This window comes from Lygodium microphyllum, chromosome 7 (assembly GCF_053477565.2).
Source record: "Lygodium microphyllum isolate KBCC chromosome 7, Lygodium_microphyllum_v1.1.10, whole genome shotgun sequence".
NCBI lineage: Eukaryota > Viridiplantae > Streptophyta > Polypodiopsida > Schizaeales > Lygodiaceae > Lygodium > Lygodium microphyllum.
In genome coordinates this window covers 162,385,985-162,402,697 of record NC_141141.1, presented here as the reverse complement: position 1 = coordinate 162,402,697, position 16,713 = coordinate 162,385,985, and positions in this window count along the sequence as shown.

The following is a 16,713-nucleotide window of genomic DNA, read 5'->3' as shown; positions in this document are numbered from 1 at the left end:
TAGTTACTCTTATTTTTATATTGAATTAAAATATTAAATTTTTAAACTAAAATATATTTGAAGGGTTTTATTTCAATGCGCCCTTCTTTTGAAAGTTTTAATTTGAGTTAACATTTCTACTTAGAAGGTTGAGTTTTTTCTTTTCTTTTCTTTTGATAGAGGATACTAGAATTTGACACTTCCAATATGAAAGGCCATATGTATAAAAAGAAATTCTTTTGAATGTCACAAAGAATTAGTCTTCTAGGGAAGGGCCAAGTCCCTTTGAAGGATGTTGCAACCTTCAAATTTGAGGGCTGCTATCTTGCTTGGTGATGGCCTACCAAAACAGCTTTATCCATAGTGCAAGACATGTATACAACTCATGAATTCCACTAAACAGTAGCTTTCTCTGCTTTTACTAGTTTGGATGCCTTGATGATCATCATTTTCTTATGAAGAATGTCTGCTTCTTGTCACACTAATTTCTTCAACTTCCTATAGTCTCTTCTTTATAACTTCATGCTAGCATACACCCAGGCTCCCAATTCGTAATATATACCTTTTTTTATACTCCCAATTGGCCATTGTTATGCTAATCCAACCATTCACTGTTAATGGCGACTGCATATGGACTTATACCTAAACTAAAATATCAAAGACATCCAAAACATACAATTACACTAACTTACAAGATCACCCTCAAGCTTGTTGAGTAGCCTCTAGAACTTTTGCGGCATTCATCCCCCTGACAAATATCAACATGCTTCAAAATTCCATTGTACCTAGACTTGTATGATTTCTTTCATAATTTGATAATTGCCACCCATAAAAGATGGAAAAATATCATAGATAAATTTTTTTGTTGTCCCCAAGACCTGGAACTTTGATGGCACAAGCCTTCAAACCTTTGTCAAGCTCCAATTCATTTTCCAAAGTTTTCCATCTGCAACAATGATCACATCATCCTTGCCCACTTTTTTCATGGCTCTAGCAAAAAATCATCAATTTCTATATCACGATTTGCTAAAATCATAGCCACTTGAGCAATCTCTTAATAAGCTAATCATCTTAGCTTTGCTTTCAAATGTTTTACAACTTCTTTTCTTGCCATGTTCATACCCCACCTTAGGTCCAGTGCATTCATCCCACCTTTACAAGACTAGCTCCAACGTTTTTTAGTTTATCTTTGAATATAATGCTTGTAAAAATTACATGGTGCAATGAATAGAATATGAGCAAGAGATAGAGAAAGAGAGTATAGAATTGATCACAAGAGGAGAAAAAAAAATCCTTTAACTCCAAACAAGCTGATACAAATATGACTTTGTCCACCCATCCGCTTCCAATGTGAAGCTTAGATGGCGATCTAGACAGAAGATAAGTGAAGAGCTTAAGGCTAGCTAGAATAACTCTGATTGGGTGAAATGATGGATCATGAAAGCTATGAAAGGGTCTACCTTTTATAGCATGTGAAGGGGGTCATGATGGATGACCTTCCATATGCACATGTCTATTGACCTTCCATGTGCACGTGTCAATTGAGCTTCCATGTATACATGTGTCTGTTGACTTTCATATGCACATGTGTCTATTGACTTTTCATGTGCACCTCCACTAGTTGGCCAAGGAATATTTCCTATTCCTGGGCCAAGGGCTACTTTTGCGGCCCTTGATCCCAAAATAGGGGTCTTTGATAACTTTCTTACCCTACAACTCGATGCGATGTGGCTCAAGTTGCTACCAACTTTAACTACCTTGTCTAACTCAAAGGCTAGACTTGCAATGGTTAGCTTTTGGCTATTCGGTCACATAGACCTCATCTAACATACAAGTCAGGACACCTACCAATGTCCAGGCATACACATGGCTTCTCCTCACAATGGGGGCCTTACAATTTTGAGCACCATGGATCATTGGTGGCACCTTATGATGGGAGTGTAGGATGAAGACTCTACTATGCTAAGGTGTGACAATCAAAGTTGCATCACCATTGCCAAGAATCTAGTGTTTCATGCACACACAAAACATATAGAGATCTAGTATCATTATGTGCATGAGTTGATCGAGGATGGGATAGTGGAGCTGGTCTACTATCCAACAGAGGACAATGGAGTAGATATCTTTACCAAAGCACTCTCAAAGGATATGCTTCAAGTTCATCTTCAGAGACTCAGCATTGGGCTCAGATCAAGTTGAAGGATTTGTTGAGGGTTTCAACATTATGGACACAAGCTTATCAAAGAAATGTCAAACTTCGGCACAAGCATTCTTAATGTTGGGATTTTCTTCCAAGTCAATATTGCATTTGCAAAGATCTATCCAAAGCTCCCACTTTAGCTTTGATGACTTTGTTATGTTACTTAAGAATCATTTGGCCTTTTTCCCACTCATAAATATCTTTTGGGCTACATCATGAGTTAGCCTTGATACCTTTTAGTCTTTAAAGTCTCTTAAATGATAGTCTAAAGCCCATCTAAGAAAGGTCAATTCAAAACTAATCAAAGATGAGAGTAGCTAATATTGCACTTAATTCATGATGAGTGGGTCTATCTTTTAGGCTTCCAAGGACATCAAGACCAATAGTCAACCGTACATTCCCCTAAACTTGCGTTTGCATGGGTTTCAACCTCAGTTTTAAATTGTCAAGATCACTTAGCTCTAGTCTTAGATAATCGCGTAGAAAGCCACTCAACTCATCGAGTTCAATCGTCCATAGGATAGGATCATCGAGACCACAAATGTTTTTTGTTTCAAGACCCTCTCCTTTAATAATATATCTATTTTTGGCGATCGCACTTTCTAAGGAAGTGTATTGTGGAATTTTGGTGATCAATTTGAGATTAACAAAATAAGTTCATCATGTTGTTGAATGCAATCATATTTAAGTGTTATGTAAGTGCCTATTGAAATTTTAACTTTTTGTCATGATATAAATTGAAACATCATGCTCTAATGTATAAAAAGTAATAAAATAATTTGTGAACTTCAAATTTGGACTCTACAACATAAAATTTTCATTTTCATTCAATAATTGCTTTATGGTAAACATGCATGCATCAACAAGCCTACTTAATACTTATTGTACAACACTTCATGCACTTCTATTCCATTCAAAGTTATGTTTGCATTGAATCTTGTACTCAACATTGTTAAGTACCATTTCTCCAACTCAAAGGTCAAGAAAGATGATAAGAAAATTTGATTGACATTTCTATGGCCTTATGTTATACAATTCCTTCAATTTCAATCCAAAGAACATATGAAGCACCAATTATCTAGCTCTTAGATAGATGTCATCATAATTAACAATCCTACCAAAATTCACAAAATAATAGATCTGTCATCATCTAGGAAAGGTGAAAGGAGAGAGACCTCTTCCTCATCTTTGCATTGTCTTGCTACCACCTTAAATGTACCTTTTGTACATGTATGAGACTTGGCTCTAAGTACCACTACAATGCACATGTAGGTGATATTTTATAAATCCTTAAGGTCCAAGATCTACTAAAATAAGAGGCCAAGAGTATCATCTATGTTGTGGTAGTTTTAAAAACATCCAAGCTCAATACTGCTATGCTAGAAATAATTTTTTAAAGACATGTAAATATTTTGCTTTCACGAATTAACCAACAATCATAAAAGTGTTATCATTCATCAAACAAGTGCCTGATTGCGTTATTCATTAATGCATACATTTTTCCCCCAAAAAAAGAAAGTGAATGATTGGAGAAGAGCCAACTTAACTTGCAAGGGCATTGAATGATTTGTACGTGTCACATTTTCAAATAGGAAAATAAATTCTAATGAAATGTAAATTTAAAAATGCAATTTATCAATTTTATAGTCATATTTATGATACTTGACATTCACCAATGTTTGCTCAATCTTGTGGCGAATGGTAGTGCTACAAATGAAAACTGCCAACATTGAGCATGTATGCAAAAGAAAAGAGTGAAAAATGGTTAGTGTATGAGGTCCACATTGGGGCCTTTTCATGTGGCTTTATCATAGTTAATGACCAACAACATGTGAAAAATAGTAGCTTCAAGTGTCATTGTGATTTTCTCACAGATAGTTTGGATACTTGTGGATCTTAAAAAGGTTGAACATCAAGAGGTCCCTCAAGTTCAATAAAGGAAAAGGAAAGTGTACATATTGGAGAAAAGACATACGTGGTAACATCACAATGACATAAATAAACAAGCTTGCAAGTTGAAATTATGAAGCAATCAAGATCCATTCACTACAAAAGCAGCATAAGATGACTTTTTATAACACAGTTCAAACATGTAACATCCAAAATAAGATAGGTGGATGTCTCAAATAATGCATTGAGCAATCGTGCATTTGAGGTTCAATAACCTCTATTGTCTTCTATTTGTTTTGTCATTAGTTCACTAGCTTTTGTCAAAACACTTTTACCAATCCAAGGATGAGGTGTAGCTAGCTCTCTCTCTTTTTTTTTGCGTGAACAAGAGTATATTAATGTATCCCAAACAGGATGGAAACAACTGTAATGAAGCCAGTGGCATCCCACGGGAGGAGAGGATATGCCCCCTTTGTGGATCAAAGGTGGAGAGTGAGGAGCATTTTGTTCTCAGATGCCCGGCATACTCAGAGTTGAGATCTAGATACACATTGAGCAGCTCACTTCAGGGATGTATGACTGATATGGATCAGAGATCATTTGGCCATTTTCTGGGAGAGGCATGGCACATCAGAGAGCATAGCACACAGCGGGTCCCAGTCAGAGAGGGGCCCACCTAGATGACTATTACACAGTTCTTTCAGACAAACAGAGTGAGAGCTACTGTACCAGCCTCCAGCCAAACCTCCGGGCTCACACTACAGCAGGCTGAGGACCAGCGTACCCGACGCCGCACGAGGATCCGTGGGTTTCGGACCCCACATTCACACCGACAGGAGATCCGGAGGATTCTTGATCTACATCGACAGCAGACTGAGATCCGATGACACTCGACACATTGGATCTCAGACCTCCAGTTTGCTCTTTCTCCACCGCCGATGTACCACATCCTGCATCCAGGAGGGATCACCTGCTATTAGCGACTTCGACGACTGCTACTACATCCCAGGATAGTATATCTCCCTGCATCTGTTACATATACACATCGCACCACTTTATCACAGCCGACAGTTGTTCCCCTATCACAGCCGACATTTGTTCCCCTTTTGTAGCCATTATCTGGAGTACCAGAGCTACATACGCACATACACATACACGACACTTATCACACTCACAGCATCGTATTTTCAGTTTCTAGTTTTTAGCTTTTCATTCAGCACTTTTATTTTGAATAGCTGGACCTCATCAGTTGTATCACAGTTTGTCTCATAGGCCAATTTTGGTCTTTAGAAGAAGTTAATATAACTTTCTTTCTTTCTTTTCTTTTCTCTCTCTCTCTCTCTCTCTCTCTCTCTCTCTCTCTCTCTCTCTCTCTCTCTCTCTCTCTCTCATATGCTGGCTTCACATGAACTTGGATATTCTAGTAAACAATTTTTTTTAAATTCCAAACCATTTTGAGAAGGCTTTTCCAAAACTTGAGATAGCTCTAGAATGACGAAACCCCACCTAAGGCTTGGGTCTTCCAACTTGAAGAGCATAGAATCTGCCACATTAGCAAAATTGGTTTGTGAGTAAAATTTCAATGAATTAAAAATCAAGGAAACACAACCTTTTTTTTCCTTTATTTCTTTACCCCACCCCTTTGCGAAGAACATAAGACACTGACCATAGACACGATTTGGAAGGCATATAAGTAGGAGAACCTGAGCTTTCAAATTGATCTATTTTGGATGTGGCTCCTCATAAGATACAACAGCCCTTAGTTGTTGGTTTTCTTAATTGGGCATACAAGGTGAAGTTGTATTCCTTTCACCAATCATGCGAGTGAAAAATGCACACATTTTCTACCTCATATCTGTCATGCTATTCCATTAGCATATACGTCTTTGCTGTACATTTCAAATATGGCTTACATACTGGGAACTCTAAATAGGTTTATTCCAAGGAACAATTGTAGCCATCTCTCCAAAGACAATGTGCTAGAGAAATTTTTCAAATTAGAGCCCATGGATTCTGGAATGCTCACCAAAACACTGTGAATATGTTGGCCTCTGAAATTGGCTTTCATAGGTCTCATATTCCATGCTTCAAATGCTCTTTGAGATGCTAGGCAGCATAGGAGCTCAACACAATTTGTGTAAGATAGAGGGTATCTTCTCTTGTGATGCACAAGGATATCTCTCCGAGCCAAATGTGCCTGCATTGGCAAGATCAAGAAATGTTTGTACAGCCATATCAAACTCTCTGCAGACGTTGAAACTGTGTGCAACTCTGAAAGGCTTTGAAATGTTAAATGACCAAACTTCTTCTAGCACCTATTCAATGTAGGGCAGATGGTTGTATCACCTTGGAATTCACATTTGGCTAAGGAGGTCAATTTAGCTATTATCTTGAATTGGGATACGAAGATCCCATATTCAGCAACAAATTGCAAGTGTGTACAACCCATCAATGAACACCATGATTTGGGTGCATAGCTAGGCTTGAGCTGTTCTTCAAACACTGACTGTGGGACATTTATAATCCAACCTTGGCAAGATTTAGAAGTCAAATTTGACATGCATTCTAATGTTGTCTTCAAATAGTAGTTCATGACTAAGGGTTGTACATTCTACTTGAAAATGGTAAAATCTCACTACCTTGAAAAAAGGAACCATATTTATTCTTTTGGAATCATATTTTTTCTTGACATTATGTTCTTGAGAGAAATTAGAGTAGAAAGAAGAAAGAAATGCATCCTTGGTAGGTTGCTTTTAGTACCCCTCTATTTTAGCCACTTAAAAAACAAGAAATCATAGCCAATTTCATTGTTTGGTGGATACAAACAATTAGGTGACGTGCATTGTTAGCCCATGCATTAACTAGTACATTCCAGATACAAACAACTTGGTGACATGCATTGTTAGCCCATGCATGCGTGTGTGTATGTGTGTGTGTGTGTGTGAAACCACTACAATCTCTGCAAGGACTCCCAACCCCTCAAGGTCATTTCATCTCTTGTCTAGCATTCAAGGTCATTCATCCATAGCTAAAAAATAGGGATCACGAAGTTCTACATTCTTATCACAACCATTGAGGAATTTACTAGCTCAAGGCACTTCTAAGCACCTCTGCCTAAGGCGATGAAGTAACAACATGCTTGGCCTTATTCACTACTAAGCTTTTGTCCTTGGATACCAAATAGTGCCCTTTTGGGTCAATCATTTTAACATTTCCATTGAGCCTTGGAGCCAGTCCAAGCTTCCATGGTCTCATGGCTCCAATAGTCACCTATCTTCTTAATTCTTCTTATCAATTCACAATCAAAATAATAAAGCAAGCATACCAAAGCATTGTAAATAGTCATTTCCCAACAATCCTACCTTAATGATAAGCATAACATAGTACTACGAAAATCCTACACTTTTGGTTGAAAGAGGAATAAGAGATCAAAGCTTAGCTTAGAGTACAATAGACAGTGTGGAGTGTGAGGGCATGACACCCAATGCAATAATCTAAAGTGTGTTATGCAAGTACAAAGTACAACCCTTAAACCTTAGGGTTGTAAGAGGGTGTTCACACCGAAAGAGTGTGAAACACGATAAGTGCCTAAAAAACTGTGAAACATAGGCACATAGAATAAAAGTAATAAATCTGGGGGAAAAAACCTCCCGTATAGAGAGTAAAAGGTGTCCCACTATCCTACTGAAGATCACTGTCACTCCTCTATGAGCGTAGGCATGAATCAATCCCAACAAATCCCCCTGGAGTGAAGAGTGATCAAGATACAAGGGTCATCCACCAAAGGAAATCAAATTTAAAGCATTGTGGAATGCTTCAAATTTGTCACAAGGAAGAGCTTTGGTGAAGATGTTTGCCACATTACTGGTGGTAGGACAATAGACAAGCTAGATATCACTTGCATGTAGCCTCTCTCTAACAAAGTGATAACATTGGGTTCCGTACCACTGCAATGGCACTTTGAATATCAGTGAACAAAGTAGTAGGCTCAGTGACAAATACATCCAAATCAGCTAACAAGTGTCTAAGCCATATGCATTCAATTGTGGTAATGAAAGCTGCCTTGTATTCAGCTTCACATGATGATGTGGCAACAATGGATTGTTTCTTGTTAAGCCAAGAGATGCAAGATGAACCAAGAAAGAAACAATTGCCACTAGTGGAGTGACGAGAATCATAATCAGCAACCCAATCAGAATCATTATAAGCATGTAAGTGCAGTGGTCCCCACTTGGCATAAAGCTATCCAAGAGTCCTAGTACCCTGCAAGTAAATGGAAAACATGCTTGACAACTTGCCAATGTGACATGCGTGGCTGATGCATATATCTACTCAGGGCTAAAATGGCAAACTATATGTCTGGCCTTGTGTTGCATAGGTGGATAAGACATCCAACTGTTGGAGCATATGTATGGATATCAAACAAGTCACTATTATCATGCAATGGCAACTTCAGTCCAGGTTCCATTGGTGTACAAACTAGCTCGCAATCCTGTAAGCCAAGCCTCTCAAGAAGTTTACCAGCATATCTCGACTATGACAATCCAATGCCTCTAGCATCATGAATGAACTGAATGCCCAAGTAATAGTGCAAAGGCCCCAAATCTGACATCTCAAAAGTTTGTTGCAAATTTTGTTTAAATGTTGAAATTTGATCAACATGTGTCCCTGTAAGCAAAAGATCATCAACATATAGACATATGACCAGCAAGGATCCCCTCTCTTTACTTACATAAAGGGTAGACTTTGATGAGCTATTTATGAACCCTTGGCAGAGTAAAAAAGCATCAATATTTGTGTACCAAGCTCGAGGAGCTTGTTTCAAACCATATAAAGCCTTTTTCAGCTTACAGGTGTTCGGATCCCTCAACTGCAAAACCAATGGGCTGCTGTACAAACACTTCTTCTTGAAGTTCCCCATTTAAAAATGCAGCCCTTATATCAAGCTGATGCACAATCCATCCATAATGGGCAAACAAAGCAACCATAGACCTAATGGAAGTCATGTGGGAGGTAGAAACAAATGTCTCGTCATAGACAATGCCTTTCTTCTGTGCGTAGCCCTTCGCCACAAGCTTGGCCTTTATATTTGTATCCATTTGCATTCCTTTTCAGCTTAAAGACCCACCTTTTTACCAACGGCTTTCTTCCCAACAGGAAAAGACACTAAATCCCATGTTTGATTCTTTATGATGGAATCAAACTCAGCTTGCATTTTTTAGGATAAAGGCCTGATAACTTTCATGTATAGTACATGCACTTTGTACATGTGAACGCACCCTTTATGTTCCCTAAGTATAAATACATTTTATTCTTTGTGTACCAACACATTGTTGGTACACTCTAACCGACTCATACCTTTCACTCTACTTACACTCTCTCCAGCTGTCACACTCTCACGCTCACTACTGCTCAATCTCCATCTCTCTCAGCTGTGCTCCTCTTCCTCCAACAACTCGTATCAAAGCTAACTTTTGTGCACGCTTCCTGTGAAGAAGACCAGCAGTCGAGCAGCCAAGCAGAAGATGGAGCAGAACGTTGCTCGAGGTGACCAAGCAGACGTGTGGCATGACCACGCTGCAGATCGGTGACATACGCGCGTTGACTTGTTGCAGCTAGTGACCGGCATGACCAGGCGGATGACTGGGCGACCGATGGGTGACTGGCGGACGACTGGGTGAAAGGCGGACGACTAGGCGATGGGCGCCACACGATACGTCAACGCGCTCGAGTTGAGGCACTACACGACAGGTCAGCATGCTCGCAATCGGATGCCACGCAACAGGCATGAGGCATCATGCGACCCGCCTAATGGGTCAACGGACCCCCTTCTGCCTTTTTTAAAAAATCAGAAATTCATTTTTTTAAAAATCCCTTTTATCCTCCTCCTCTGACGGAGCTCATACGTGGAAGCATAGTTTTCCAAATTTGTGCAAATCTAGCCAGGAAATTTGGGGCTTTTCCCAAATTTGACCTCATGTACGCTTGACAGTGACATTCGTGTCAAAAATTGCTGACATTGCGAGCGGTGACCTCAATTAATTTAGGGATTTTGCCAAATTTGTCAGATTTTTGCTCTTTTAGACAAAATTTCCTAACATTGGATCCCAGAAATTTGGGGCTTTTCCTGTATTGGCAAAATTTTGCTCAGTTGAGTCCGATTGGCTGACATTTATGCAATTTTGGACTTGAAATTTTGGGGATCTGCATAGAATTTGGTAAATTTTTGCATTTTTGCCCGTTTGGTAGCGGGTTCATGTACAAACAACAGAGATTTATTTCTGGTTGAGAAAGAACAACAGTGCATTTTGCTGGTTCAGCTTGTACTTTTGCAGATTAGTGCATTTACTCGTGTGTCCGCGATAAAATGGCTGCAACTTCTTCCAGTTCAGACAATAAGAGTTTGTGAAGATTAAACGGTTTGATGGTCATGGATTTGACCTTTGGAAAGACCGTATGCAAGGCATTATGTTCCTAAAGGATTGTGAGGATGCTTTGCAAGAAGATAAACCCGCACTAATGTCTGATGCAGATTGGGCCAGAGTGAATAAAAAGGTTGTGGCTTACATAAAGATGGGTGTCACTGATGACATTCTGACAGACATGAAGGGTTTAGAAACAAGTTATGCAATATGGGAGAAGATGAAAACCACTTATGAGATCACCACACCTGTTAATCAGGTGCATTTAATGCGCAAGTTGGTGAATATGCGGATTAACTTTTAATCACATGATTAAGTAAATGTTGCACATGTGAGGTGCAACTCGGGTTAGAGTAAATTTATGAGCTCGGGACTCGAAGAAATCACAGGATGTCAAAGGAAAAGGTTGCTATAAGTTATGCCGCACATGTATTTGGTAGTATCTAGTGCCAGTTGTTGGCCTAGGTCATTCATTTGGCCATAAGTGTAAGTTGGTGACACTAGAGAAGTGGCGTTTAATGGTACCTAATGCCAATCTGATGGTCAAGGATGGCGCAGAGACACTCGGGAATGGAAGTTGCCTAGCCAATTTAATTATTGGCCAGTCAGATTATTTTTCATGGAACCAAAATAATTATTAGATTAATTTTTAGTATTTAAAGGCCGTCAATTAATATTTAATTATGAAAATTACTAGAAAATCCGTTTGGGAAGGCTGTCACTTGTCAAAAATGCCCATGTAAGACTGAAAAACGTCTTTAGAGGTTAGAGAGAAGCATATTTATGAATTCAGCCTACAAGAGAGAGGGGAGGAGATGTTGCTGGTCTGATTTGCAGCCATTCAAGGAAGTTCTAAGGCAACCAGGGGCTGGAGAAGACCAATCAATAACAGTAACAGCATTTGCTGAAATCAAGCTCCAAGAGGAGAGCCCTATACATATTGTGTAGGAGAGAAGGAGAGACTCAAGAAGGATCAAAAGGTACCAACTTCCAAGTCGTGCAAGTGATAGCCGGTTATATACCATACAAGTAACCGTGATCTTGTTCCCAAGATCTACAAGTTAAGAACTGGTTTATGTGTAACGGAGGAGCTTGCTCCTTGTCAATAATATAACTCCACAAGAGGGGGGACTAGCTCATCTTCCAGCCCCTAGCATGTTGTCAATGTCTCTCTCTCTCTCTCTTTCTCTCTACATCTTTCTTTTCTCTCATCTATTCTCTTTCTGTGCCAGCATAATATTCACCATATATCTTTTAAGTATATAAGGAGGTCGAGCGTGTATCTCAAATCTTATAACAGACAGCATACATTCAGGGTACTATAGCTGAACAATATGTTTGCCAGGGGATCACTATTCAATGTACTAGTCTCTATGTTTGGTATGCAGATCGGTATGGTTTTCACTGCAGCTCTGAAACTGTACATTTGCATCCATTATGCTCATATGTAATCAGTTATGCTTGGTATGGCATTGGTTTTGCCTGGTGTAGCATCAATTAATGATCATCAGGGGCTGATTATCGAATGTTCGTTTTCAGCGTATGATCATTAATATTCAGTGGTATTCAGCTCAGATTTTTTTCGGCTTGAGAACCGTTTATGGTCACCTTTTTGATCAGTTTTGCATCAATTTTTGCATTGATTGTTGCTGGTTTTTATGCAAATACAGCCAATGCACCCTTTTTGCAGCAGCCCATTTACGATAACTTGACTCCCATAGGTCCACTGAAGGACTATGATGAAGGTGGCAAAAGCATGAAGTTTGGCAAAAGCGTGAAGGTCCACAATGATGATGCCAAGTCACATGTCAAAGAGGCGAAGGCTGAGAAAAAGAGTAAATCTAAAAGTAAAGCTGAAAATCAAGGCATATCTGAAAAATAGGGCTAGAAAGAGAAACACACCATAGAGAAAAAGTGGGAAAAGTGATGCACTCTCTCGTAAACCTCAGTTGTCGGCTGTCAACATGGTTTATCACACTGAGTTGGATGCCATGAAAGAGCAATATGTTGTTGATTCGAACTTTGCTAATGTTTATGATCAGCTTTGCAATGCCCAAAGGCATGGACACTTTGTGTAAGAGATGGATTTCTGATGATACATGGACAACTGTGTGTCACAAAGCTGTTAAGGCCTAAAGTTATCACTGAAAGTCATGCTCCTCCGTATTCAGGATATAGATGCCACGGTCAAGGCAGTGGAGCATTTCTTTTATTGGCCAACTTTGAGGTATGATGTAGAACAATTTGTTAAGACATGCATTGTATGCCAAGAAGATAAATCATGATAGGCAAAAGATGTCAGGTTTGTTGCAGCCCTTGCCTATTCCAGATAGGCCTTGGCAGAGCATTGCAATGGACTTTATTTTTGAGCTTCCTAAGACACCTACAGGGAATGATGGGATATGGACTATCATTTACAAGTTTAGAAAACAAGCCCATTTCATTCCGGCGAGGAAGAAAATAAAGGTTGATCACATGGCATGATTGTTTTTGCACCATATCTTTAAGTATCATGGTATGCCAAAGTCGGTCATTAGTGATTGAGACTCCCGGATGACCAGTTTATTTTGGAAGGTCTTGTTTGAGAATTTGGGTACCAGGCTAAAATTCTCATCATCCTTCCATCCGCAGATAGATGGTTAGTGTGAGGAAGCAAATTCCACAGTGTTAGATCTTTTGAGGTGCTATGTTTCAGACCACAAGATGCAGTGAGAGCGGTATTTGCCCTTGGTTGAGTTTGCTTACAACAACACACTATATAGTTCTATGGGCAAAGCTCCATTTGAGGTGGTAGAGGGTGGTAAAAAAGTACCCCCTATTTTGCACACAAAAGAAAAGATCTTTGAGTTTGATCACTATGTGGAAAGCATGGATGCATCTTAATAGAAGGTTAAGTATGCACTTCAAAGATCACATGATAAGCAAAAGAGAATAGCTAATCATCATAGGCATGCTTTACACTTTGCAGAGGACGATTATGTATTGCTACAATTTGAAAAGGCATGGCTGAAAAAGATGAAGGGCAAAGAGCGATTGTATCCAAAGCTGTCTATGAGATACTATGGGCCATTTCAAGTGTTGGAGAGGACCAATGATGCATGCTATAGGCTGAAATTACCTCCACACTGGCGGGTACACAATGCCTTTCATGTGAGCTTGCTTAGACCTTTTCATGGAGATGTGCCAAAGGATGTCTCTGCTAAAATTCAGGCGGAGGTTGAAGAGCTCGATGAAATACTGGTACCAGAGCAGATTTTGACACACAAAGAGAAGAAGATTGAGATAAGGGTTCCAAAAGGTACTTGGTGAAGTTTCAAAATTATTCACCAAAGGATGGCAAATGGATGGAGGAGGATGATTTAACAGACCATTCTTAGTTGTTGCAGTTTTACCTTGATGCTTTCTAGTTAGAGCGGCTCAATCAGGTTCAGCAGAGCCGAGATCAAAAGTATTACCTGATGCTTGTGAGGGAGCTAGCACCTCCTCTCCTTAGCAATGGACAGTTCTAGAAGTAGTGGATCTCGAATGTATTCAACATACATTTAGGGTACTGTAGCTGAATAGTATGTTTGCCAGGGGATCACTATTTAGTATACTAGTCACTATGTTTGGTATGCAGATCGGTATGGTTTTCACTGCAACTCTAAAACTGTACATTTGCATCCGTTATGCTTAGTGTGTAATTAGTTATGCTTGGTATGGCATTGGTTATGCTTGGTGTAGCATCAGTTAATGATCATCAGGGGCTGATTACCGAATGTTTATTTTTAGCGTTTGATCAGCTTGAGAACCGTTTATGGTCACTTTTTGAATCAATTTTTGCATTGATTACTGGTATGTTTTTACAATGATTTTGTGATTAATTTGGTGTCACATTTGCAACACTTTGTGATCAATTCTTAGATCAGCAACAAGTAATCAATTTATTATCAGATTATGCTCAATTTTCAATGGTTTACATCTAGTTCCATGGACAACAGCATATGTTATGATGCCATTAATGTTTTAGCCATGGCTTATGCTTGGTTATGCTATGCTATGGTTTGGTTTTGCCAAATGAGTTGAGCTCATGAGAAAAGGACATGTCACATGATAATCTGGCAATGTTTTTGAGATTCTTTGTGAGTCTTATGTTATGTTATGTTGGCTGGTAATTTTCAGCATACGTTGGGTATATGGAATGGTTGAAGAGCAGTGCGTAATGTTGTGTTGACCATGATGCCCTATGGAAAATTCTAGTGTAGTACTTTGCTTTTGATGCATTTGATAGTGCAATCGAGGACGATTGCAAGGATTTCAAGGGGGAGGGCTGTCATGAGGACCTCACTTAACAAGTGGATTAACTTTTAATCACATGATTAAGTAAATGTTGTATAAGTGAGGTGCAACTGGGGTTAGAGTAAATCTACGAGCTCAGGACCCGAAGAAATCACAGGATGTCAAAGGCAAAGGTTGCTATAAGTTATGTCGCACAGGTACTTGGTAGTATCTAGTGTTAGTTGTTGACCTTGGTCATTCATTTGGACATAAGTGTCAGTTGGTGACGCTAGAGAAGTGGCGTTTAATGGTATCTAATGTCAATCTGATGGTCAAAGATGGCGCAGAGACACTCAGGAATGGAAGTTGCCTAGCCAATTTAATTATTGGCCAGTCAAATTATTTTTCAGGATACCAAAATAATTATTAGATTAATTTTCAGTATTTAAAGGCTGTCAATTAATATTTAACTATGGAAAATGCTGGAAAAACCATTTGGGAAGGCTGCCACTTGTAAAAAATACCCATGCAAGACTGAAAAACGTCTTTAGAGGTTCAAGAGAAGAATATTTATAAATTCAACCTGCAAGAGAGAGGGGAGGCGATGCTGTTGGTCTAATTTGCTACCATTCGAGGACCTTCTCAGGTAGCCAGGGGCTAGAGAAGACCAATCAACAGCAAGTGACAGCATCTACAGGCTGTTGAGACAAAGCAGCAGAGCAGTAAATGACTGATTTTCTTCAGTTCTTTGCATCTACAAGCTATTGTGGCAGGGCAATAGCTACATTTGACTGATTTTCAGTCATTCTTCACGAGAAAACTCTGAATTTGCAACCATACTGATTTTCTTCAGTTCTTTGCATCTACAAGCTGTTATGGCAGGGTAACAGCTACGTTTGACTGATTTTCAGTCATTCTTCGTGACAAAATTCTGAATTTTCTCTCTCTACAGCTTTCTCTCTCATCTCCCAGCCATTTCATAGCCTTGCTCCAAAGATCTCAGCATTTGGACCCTGGAGGCTGAGAAATTGTAAATTTATCTGTTGTAAACCCTAATTTACAGCAGAAATTAGGGTTTAGCAGTAGCCTTGGGAAGCATGCCAGAAATTGGAAGCTCGAAGACTTGGATTCAACAATGTTGAAGGTAAATTTCAGCTGAGTTCAAGCGGAGGACTAGCAAACCATTGAATTTGGGGCATTTCCATCGTCTATGAAGTGGGTGAAGGCCAATCAAGTGCTTAAATCAAGGGGCAAATCAAATTGAACACTTGCTTGTCACTTTGGATAGCAAGGGGAGTTTAGATTGTGAAGGGGATCGGGAGAATCCCATTGTAAATCAACTTCTTGTTCAATAAAGCTAAAGAAATATAGAAAGGAGTGCCAATTTTGGGGCCAATTGTGTATGCATTGTCTAAGATCAGCACGTAAATTTGTATTTTCAGATTTGCATTAATTGTTTGCTGTTATAATTAAGTTGTAATCAGGGATTTACCACCTATCCACAGAAGGAAGGCTGGTTACATAATCCATGACATAAAGTGCCAGTCAAAACCAAAGTCATGTGTTCCTTATCTCTCACCATGCTTCTGTCATCATCAAAGGTGACCTGCAAACTATATCTTGCCAAAGAAAAAATAGATCACAAATTCTTCTTTACTCTTGGCACAAACAAGGCATCTTGTAAAAAGCAATGAATAGAGCCATCAATGGCTGTCAATACAATCTCCCCAATACCTCTAACAAGGTATGATGCATTGACGGCACACTCTACAGACTTGCCAACTGGGGCTGCAATAACAAAAGTGTGAGAAGGTGAAGAGGATCGAAGCTCAGCTAACAGTGGAGTAGACAATGTGTCGAGTGGAAGTACGAAACCCAATGCAATCGACTAAAAGTGTAGGATGAAAGTACAAGGTACAACCCTTAAACCTTAGGGTTATAAGAGGGTGTTCACACCCGAAGTGT